Raw genomic sequence first — 9203 nt, 5'->3', positions numbered from 1 at the left:
TCTTTTTTTTTTTTGTTAAGCTTTCTTTATATATTCTAAATGGTGTCACATATTCTAGATATCATATATTTAGATACTAGTCAGTTAGATGTGATCTGCATTTGCATTTTTATCAGCTCATAGTCTTCTACTCATACCAGGATCTTCAGGATCTTCTGCAAAGCAAGAATTTTAAATTTCAACAAGATACACCTTTCAAGTTTCCTTATTCAATCAGACTATTGTATGCTATTGGTGATTAAATAGGCAACTCTTTTCCTAATTTATATCCAAAATATTTTCTCTTATAATTTCTTTTTTATATTATGTTCCTTCTTATCCGAATCAGAACTCATATAGAAAAATGAGTTCTGGGTTGTAGAAGAGATTTATCTATATTTTCTAAATAATTTATATCGCCAACATAAAATTTTAGACTGTTTTATTGTCATATAGGATATTAGATATAGGTGAACGTTTACTTTTTTTTCTTGGCCACACCCGATGACACACAGGGGTTACTTCTGGCTATACACTCAGAAATCGCTCCTGGCTAGTGGGACCATATAGGACGCCAGGGATGGAAACTAGGTCCATTCTAGGCAGCCATGTGCAAAGTGTTTGGGCAGCCGTCTGCAAGGCAAACGCCCTACCACTGTGCTATCACTCCAGCCCCTGTTTGTTTACTTATTTTTGCCCACACAACCCGTCAAAGAGAAATGATTGTCTTGGAAAGGAAAACATCTTTAGATTTACTAATGCTTGTATGTATGTATGTAGAGAGGGAAAATGAGAGAGGGGGGGGAGGGAGAGAGAGAGGGAGAGGGAGAGAGAGAGAGCACTATAATAGGGTCTAAGCTATAGGGAGTACACAACATCTGGGGAAAAATTATGATTTGGGAGAGGGAAAGATTATCCAAAAAGGAAGTAACTGAGGCATCCACTGTTGAAAACAGGGAAACAAGATTTTGACTTAGACATTTTCCATTAAATTTTTAATTAATTAATTATTGGATTTTGAGCCATACCAGTGGGCCACACCTAGTAGTACAATGTCAGGATTCAAACCAGGGTCATGACCAAAATTGCATGCCAGGCCTTGACCTTTGTACTATCTCTGCAGCCCAGCATTTCCCATTTATAAGGGGGAGAAATCCATTGTGGGGAAGAGAATGGAGGAAATCTATGGCATCTTTCCCTCTTGTGAAATGGCTACATTGAGCTATTACAAGGATTCATAATTCTATAGACTTATGGAGTGATGAGGGTGAAAAATAAAACAAGGTGGTATCCAAGTAGGTATTTGAAGAGGTTGCAGACAACTGCTGGTGATTAGAATGTAGGGAAGACACGAATTATCTGTAGATCTTTTCAGAGGTTACCCCTATAATGGGGACAACACCTCTTGCAGGGCACCCTAACTTCTCTAAGACATGACCAAATATGGTGTTTCCCACAAGTGGAATGCTAGGTTCTGCCTGTAATGCTCCCATAACTGCCTTGTCCCTTTAGCTTCCTTGTGATGCTGGAATGTAACTACTTAAGGACTCAAGAGGCCTTACACAAGAGACAGGAAGGCTTTGCATTCCAACTTTTGGTCCCCTGCCATATGACTCTCTCCAAATTCTCTATGTTATTTTTGGAATGGAAAAACCAAACACTCTATGGCTGCTTTGGAAAGGCAAGGGGATAGCTCTTCAAATTGTTTTCAGCAAATAGGTACTTGGGATAATTTTCTTCACAGGCATCCAAAAGTCAAGAAGAATGAGGTTATCAGAAAAGAACTATTTGGTGTGTTAATTCTGTATGTGCACCTTGTTGATAGAATGTGAAGTAGAATATAATAAAATGCTTTGGCATTTATATGAAAAGGGCAAGCTTTAAGATTGGTGACATAATCCACTTTGAATATTTTGCATTAAAAAAAAAAAGAACTGGTCCAGAGCAATAGCACAGCAGATATGGTGCTTGCTTTGCATGCCGTTGATCTGGGTTGATCCTCTGCATCCCATATGAGCCTTCCAGGAGTGATTTCTGAGTGCAGAGCCAGGAGTAACCCCTGAGCAGTGCCAGATGTGGCCTAAAATAAAGAACCGATTGACTCTAGTATCATTCAGGACATAGTAACTTTGAAGAGAATGAGATGATCTAATAGCAATACTTATTTTTTCTCTCTCTCTTCTTTTTTATTTTTGTTTTTCAGGTCACACCCATTTGATGCTCAGGGGTTACTCCTGGCTAAGCACTCAGAAATTGCCCCTGACTTGGGGGACCATATGGGACGCTGGGGGATCAAACCACAGTCCTTCCTTGGCTAGCGCTTGCAAGGCAGACACCTTACCTCTAGCACCACCTCGCCGGTCCCTGTTTTCTCTTTTTATATTTTGTCACATACATTTAATCAGCCATACATACTTTTTAAAGCTTTTTCAAATAATCCATACAATAGTAAGTTTAATAATGTCTTTGTGAAGTTAATAGAGGGGTAAATATAACCTTATTCGGTATGTCAGACTTGTCAATATAAGTAAATTAAAGACTTTGAAATGAGATTTTATAATATTGTCTAGGTTGACAATCAATACAACAATGACAGTGATAAATATGCCTAGTGAAGAGAACAGATGACAGACAGACAGACACACACACACACACACACATCCACACAGGCAATGTGATGATAAAGGCAAAAATCATAGTGCTACAGCTACAGGCGAGGACACCTAGAGTTAACAGAGGTTGAAACACATTTTCATTAATACTCACAAGACATTAGAGAGAAAGGATTTCAAGTCCAGACTTAATTTTTGTACTAAGGAAGAAAATACTGTTTTGGGGCCGGCGAGGTGGCGCTAGAGGTAAGGTGTCTGCCTTGCAAGCGCTAGCCAAGGAAGAACTGCCACCGCGGTTCGATCCCCCGGCATCCCATATGGTCCCCCCAAGCCAGGGGCAATTTCTGAGCATCAAACATGTGTGGCCCAAAAAAACAAAAAAACAAAAAAAAAAAAAAAGAAAGAAAAAAAAAAAAGAAAATACTGTTTTTGTTTGGTTTTTAGTTTGTATTGTTTTTAGTTTGGGGCCATACTGATGGTACCCAGGGTTTGCTCCTGGTTTTACATGGAATATGTCTCTTTTGTATCTGTCTTATTTTGAGTGCCAAGTCCTCCAGGCTCATCTGTACTTTCAGAAATAGGATGATTTCTTTCTTTTTTTTTATTTTTTGGTTTTTGGGCCACACCCTGTGACGCTCAGGGGTTACTCCTGGCTATGCGCTCAGAAGTTGCTCCTGGCTTCTTGGGGGACCATATGGGACGTCGGGGGATCGAACCGCGGTCCGTCCTAGGCTAGCACAGGCAAGGCAGGCACCTTACCTCCAGCGCCACCGTCCGGCCCCGATTTCTTTCTTTTTTCTTTTTTCTTCTTTTTTTTTTTTTTTTTTGTTGTTGTTGTTGTGGTTTTTGGGTCACACCCGGCAGTGCTCAGGGGTTATTCCTGGCTCCAGGCTCAGAGATTGCTCCTGGCAGGCACGAGGGACTATATGGGGCGCCGGGATTCGAACCGATGACCTCCTGCATGAGAGGCAAACGCCTTACCTCCATGCTATCTCTCCGGTCCCGGATGATTTCTTTCTTACCTCATCACCTTTTCTCTCTTCCTTCAGTTGATGTTGTAACACACATAGCTGTTTGGGGTTCTCTTACATTTTCCCAGTTCCCTCATTCTCCTTCATACCTTCTTTCTAGTTGTGATGATCATCAGGTTTGGGGCCATACAAATTTAGCCTCAGTGTTTAGTGCTCCCAGAATTCTGCATTCTCTCTCTTTTTTTTTTTTTTTTTTTTGGTTTTACGTTTTTGGGTCACACCCGGCAGTGCTCAGGGGTTACTCCTGGCTGTCTGCTCAGAAATAGCTCCTGGCAGGCACGGGGGACCATATGGGACACCGGGATTCGAACCAACCACCTTTGGTCCTGGATCGGCTGCTTGCAAGGCAAACACCGCTGTGCTATCTCTCCGGGCCCTCTGCATTCTCTTAGTTGGGCTGTTTGCACACAGGATTTCCAAGGGGTCACATTTCCAGATGGTGGCATATCTTTCAGTTCTGGTGCTTGCTAGGGATCACACACACAGAGTGCTCACACACCTGGATACAGCTCAGCTATAAATCACCTGTAGCTCTAGCAATACTTCTGGGCATAGACAACAGAGTGATCTGCAGCATCCTCAGCTCGTCCTGAGAACAGAACCTGCAGCCTGTGATTGTAAGACAGGTGCTCTAAGCCTCTGAACTATTTTGAGGCCCCAGGATCTTTTTTTTCTTTCCTTTTATTGGGGGGGGGGAATGGGATGGAGGAGGCACACCTGGCTGTATTCAGATCTTATTTCTGGCTCTGCTGCCAGGGACTTCTGGCAGGACTGGGAGCTCTATATAGGGTGCTGGAAATTAAACCTGAATCACTGGTGTGCAAGGCAAACACCCACCTGCTGTATTCTCTACTTCTTTTCATTCTCCCCACCCCCCAACCCTTTGGAGGTGTAAGATCAGACCACACTATTTTTGCTCAGGGTTTATTACTGACTTCGTGCTCAAGAGTAACTCCTGATGGTGCTTGTGTGGTCATTCATGGTGTCAAAGATGTGTGTGTGTGTGTGTGTGTGTGTGTGTGGTGTGCTTGTAATACAAGCACTTTACCATCTTACTATCTATATAGCACCTTTTCTTCTTCTTCTTCCTCTTCTTTTCTTCTTCTTCTTCTTCTTCTTCTTCTTCTTCTTCTTCTTCTTCTTCTTCTTCTTCTTCTTCTTCTTCTTCTCATTCTTTCCTTCTTTTCTTCTTCTTCTTCTCATCCTCCTTCTCTCCTCCTCCTCTTTATTTATTTATTTATTTATTTATTTATTTATTTATTTTGTTTGGTTTTTAGTTTTAGTTTTAGTTTTTTTGCGGTCACACCCGGCAGCGCTCAGGGATTACTCCTGGCTCTATGCTCAGAAATCTCTCCTGCCAGGCTGGGGGACTATATGGGATGCCGGGATTCTAACCATCGTCCTTCTGCATGAAAGGCAAACACCTTACCTCCATGCTATCTCTCTGGCCCCTCCTCATCCTCTTTCTTTCTTCTTCATCATCTCCTCTTCTCCTCCTCCTTCTCATTCTTTTCTTTCTTTTCTTCTTCTTCTCCCCTTTCTCCTCCTCCTTTCTTCTTCATCATCTCCTCCTTCTCTTTTTCTCCTCCTCCTCAATTTTTCCTTTTTTTCTTCCTCCTCCTTCTTTCCTTCTTCTCCTCCTCCTCCTCCCCCTCCTCCTCCCCCTCCTCCTCCTTCTGCTTCACTTTTGGGCCACCCTGGCAATGCTCAGAGGTTACTCCTGGCTCTGCACTCACTCAGAAATTGCTCTTGGCTTGTCAGGCTCGGGGGACCATATGGAATGCCAGGGATTGAACCTGGGTCTGTTTCGGGTTAGCCTCCTGCAAGGCAAACACCCTGCCATTGTGCTATTGCTTCGATCCTTGTATTTTTTTTTTATTTTATAAAAATAACTGAATAACATATCTGTATCTCTAAGATATCTTTCTATCTCCTTGTCTTTTTCTTTTTTCTTTTCTTTTCTTTTTTATTGGTTTTTGGGTCACACCTGGCAGCCCTCAGGGGTTACTTCTGGCTCTTTGCTCAGAAATCATTCCCGGCAGGCTCAGGGGACCATATGGGATGCCCTGATTTGAACCACCGACCTTCTGATTGTAAGGCAAATGCCTTACCTCCATGCTACCTCTCCGGCCCCTTTCCTTGCCTTTTTTATATTTTATTTAATTTATTCATTTATTTATTTTTTGTTTGTTTGTTTGTTTTTGGGCCACACCCGGCAGTGCTCAGGGGTCACTCCTGGCAGTCTGCTCAGAAATAGCTCCTGGCAGGCTCAGGGGACCATATGGGACACCGGGATTTGAACCAACCACCTTTGATCGACTGCTTGCAAGGCAAACGCTGCTGTGCTATCTCTCCGGGCCCATTTAATTTTATTTTTAATGAGTGGTCAAAACTCAAAAATTGAACGTTTGTTCATGCTTTTATTTCACCCAGAGTCAGTCACCTGTCCTCTGGTTTGTGGTCAGAGATAGCCTATCTCTCTGTCTCTTATTCAGCCACAGATTCTTTTATCTATTTATCTGTCAACAGACTCTTAGGTGCTTTTCATATCTTGACTACTATGGATACTGCTGCAGTGGATATGGAAAAGTATATATGATGTGAGTTATTGATTTCATTTCCCTTAACTATACATGCAGAAATAGGATTGCTGGAGCATATGATAAAGAAATTTCAGTTGTTTATTTTGGGGGGGCACACCCAGTGGCGCTTAGAGGTTACTCCTGGCTCTACTCAAAAATTGCTCCTGGCTTGGGAGACAATAGGGGACACTGGGGGATCGAACTGCGGTCCATCCTAGGTCAGCTGTGTTCAAGGCAAACGCTGCTGCGCCACCGCTCCAGCCCTAAATGTCAGGATTTTTTTTTTGTTTCTGTGAAAAATAAATTGCTATTTTAACAAGGGTTGGATTGAATATATATATTATTTTCAGCAGAATAAATTTTCTAAGAATATTAATATTTCAAATTCACAAGCACAGGATATTTTCCTATTTATTTATTTATTTATTTTCTTAGTTTCTTTTAATGCCACAATTGTTAGTGTAACTTTTTTTGTTTTGTTTTTTGGCACCCAATGGCACTCAGCAGTTACTTCTGGCTCCGCGCTCAGAAATTGTTTCTGGCAGGCTCAGAGGACCATTTGGGATGCTAGCATTCAAACCACCATCCATCCTGGCTCAGATGCATGCAAGGCAAACACCCTACCACTGTGCTATCTCTTCCGCCCTATTGTAATAGGATTTTTTTTTTTCTGTATTTAGTTTTGTCTGGGTTTTTTTTTTTTTTTTGGTTTTGGTTTTGGTTTTTGGGTCACACCCAGCAGTGCTCAGGGGTTACTCCTGGTTCTACACTCAGAAATCACTCCTGGCTGGCAGGCTCAGGGGACCATATGGGATACCAGGATTCAAACTACCATCCTTCTGCATGAAAGGCAAACACATTACCTCCATGCTCTCTCTCTAGCCCCGTTTTGTCTGGTTTTTGTTTGTTTGGGAAGCCACACCAAGCTGTGCTCAGGTCTCAATGGTCAGGGATCATTACTGGCAGGCTGAGGATGGGAAATGTTTAGACTAGAACCCAGATCGGATGCATACATGAAAAGAGCCCTACCTCTGTATTAGCTTTCCTGCCTCTGGAATTCTTTTAATTTCTTTTTGGCTAATTTATTTTAAAAAATGCAGTTTATTTTATATTATTTTTTGCCCACGAATTTTACTGACTTTGCCAATAAGCAAAGTTCTTATAGTATGGAGGGGAGTCTTTATAGTTTTGATATATAAAGTGATACCATCTGTAAACAAAAAAATTGTTTTTTCTTTATTTCTTTTCAATTTATATTTCTTTTTCTTTCTAATTTTTTTTTTAGCTATGACTACCAGTACTGTGGTGAATAGTAGTGATAGGAATGAATACCCTTATTTTGTTTCTGATGTTAGAAGAAAAGCTATAGCTTTTGACATAAGTATGATTAAGTGTGAGTTTATAAAATATAAGTATATATTACTTTCAGGTATAACACTCTCTAGTTTGTCAAGAATCTTGACCATAAGAGATGTTGAATTTTGTCAAATGCTTTTTCTGCTTCTATTGTGATAACCATACGAGTTTCCTCTTCATTCTCATAATGTTGTGACTTGCATTTATTGAACCACTGTATTTTATTGGCTTGCATATGTATTAACTTGCATTTATTGAACCATTCTTGCATCTAGGAATAAATTCCAATTGATCATTGTGTATGATTCCTTTAATATGTTGTATTTGCTAGTATTTTTTATTTTATTAAGAATTTTTACATTTATGTTTATCAGAGACATTTGTGTATTCTTTTCTTTTCTTTTCTTTTTTTTTTTTTTTTTTTTTTTGGTTTTTGGATTACACCCGGCAGTGCTCAGGGGTTACTCCTGGCTATCTGCTCAGAAATAGCTCCTGACAGGCATGGGGGACCATATGGGACACCGGGATTCGAACCAACCACCTTTGGTCCTGGATCGGCTGCTTGCAAGGCAAACGCCGCTGTGCTGTCTCTCCGGGCCCATCTTTTCTTTTCTTATAGTATTTCTATAGATTTGGATTAGGTAATTAATATTAGTCTCAAACTGTAAGTTTGTAATATTTTCTTCAATACTTTGCCTTTAATTTTTTGATTGTTTGGGTTGCCTATAAAATCATTTGGTATTGGACTTTAATTCATTGGTAGTATTAAAAATCACTTATTCAATGTCTTAATTTATATATATTATTATCTTTTTGTTTTGTTGCCACACCTGGCTGTATTCAGGGGTACTCCTGGATTTGCTCTCAGGGATCATTCCTAGTGGAATTGGGGACCATATAGGATGCTAGGTGTCAAAACTGTATTGTTTGTATGCAATACAAGAGTTCTATCTACAATAATATAATAATATAATAATATAATATGACATATATGATATAGTATGATAGATATAATACAATATAACATTATATGATATACTACAATATAATATAACATAACAATATAATATGATTTAACATACCATAATATAATATATGCAAATGTTCAATTGCTACTGGATTGTTTAGGTTTACTATTTCTTTTTTTTTTTTTTTGGCTTTTGGGCCACACCCGGCAGTGCTCAGGGGTTACTCCTGGCTGTCTGCTCAGAAATAGCTCCTGGCAGGCACGGGGGACCATATGGGACATTGGGATTTGAACCAACCACCTTGGGTCATTGGATCAGCTGCTTGCAAGGCCAACACCGCTGTGCTATCTCTCCAGCCCTTAGATTTACTATTTCTTTATAATTCTGTAAACTTCTTTTTTCTAAGAGATTATTACTTCTGTTATCCAACCTTTTGGAATATAAAGTTGATAGAATTTTATAATCTTTATATATTTTGTGGTGGTAGTAGTAATCTTGCTCTTATTTATAAATTTATTTATTTCTGCTCTCACTCTTTTTTTTTTACGTTTTTTAATTTTGCTTGTTTTTATTTTCAAATTTTTTTCCAAAATTCTTCTTAGTGTTATTGATATTTTCTACTGTCTATTTAATTTCTTTTCATTTATTTCTGCTTTAATCATTAGTATTTTTTCC

At 39.7% G+C, this 9203-nt stretch overlaps 1 pseudogene; it reads right to left on the bottom strand.

Moving 5' to 3' along the window:
* Window positions 1-304: 304 nt before the first annotated feature.
* Window positions 305-416, bottom strand: LOC126005310 (uncharacterized; annotated as a pseudogene).
* Window positions 417-9203: the final 8787 nt, after the last annotated feature.

This window comes from Suncus etruscus, chromosome 3 (assembly GCF_024139225.1).
Source record: "Suncus etruscus isolate mSunEtr1 chromosome 3, mSunEtr1.pri.cur, whole genome shotgun sequence".
Classification (NCBI taxonomy): domain Eukaryota; kingdom Metazoa; phylum Chordata; class Mammalia; order Eulipotyphla; family Soricidae; genus Suncus; species Suncus etruscus.
Note: the sequence above shows the minus strand (reverse complement) of the source record. Positions and strands in the feature narration are given on the sequence as shown.